The sequence below is a fragment of the Pseudorasbora parva genome, chromosome 8 (genome assembly GCF_024679245.1).
Source record: "Pseudorasbora parva isolate DD20220531a chromosome 8, ASM2467924v1, whole genome shotgun sequence".
NCBI classification, from domain to species: Eukaryota; Metazoa; Chordata; class Actinopteri; order Cypriniformes; family Gobionidae; genus Pseudorasbora; species Pseudorasbora parva.
Window position 1 is genome coordinate 43,708,809 of NC_090179.1, and position 242 is coordinate 43,709,050.

The following is a 242-nucleotide window of genomic DNA, read 5'->3' on the forward strand; positions in this document are numbered from 1 at the left end:
ATGTTTGTGTGTGTGTGTGTGTGTGTGTGTGTGTGTGTGTGTGTGTGTGTGTGTGTGTGTGTGTGTGTGTGTGTGTGTGTGAGTTGTGTGTGAGTTGTGTGTGTGTGTTTGCTCAGACAGAGAGAGTCCTGTGATACACTAGTTATAATGTTTGTGTGTGTGTGTGTGACCTGGTAATCCCTACGTTATGGGGATAAAATGTCCCCGCAAAGATGGCAATATCCGAAATCCTTGTCCTTGTG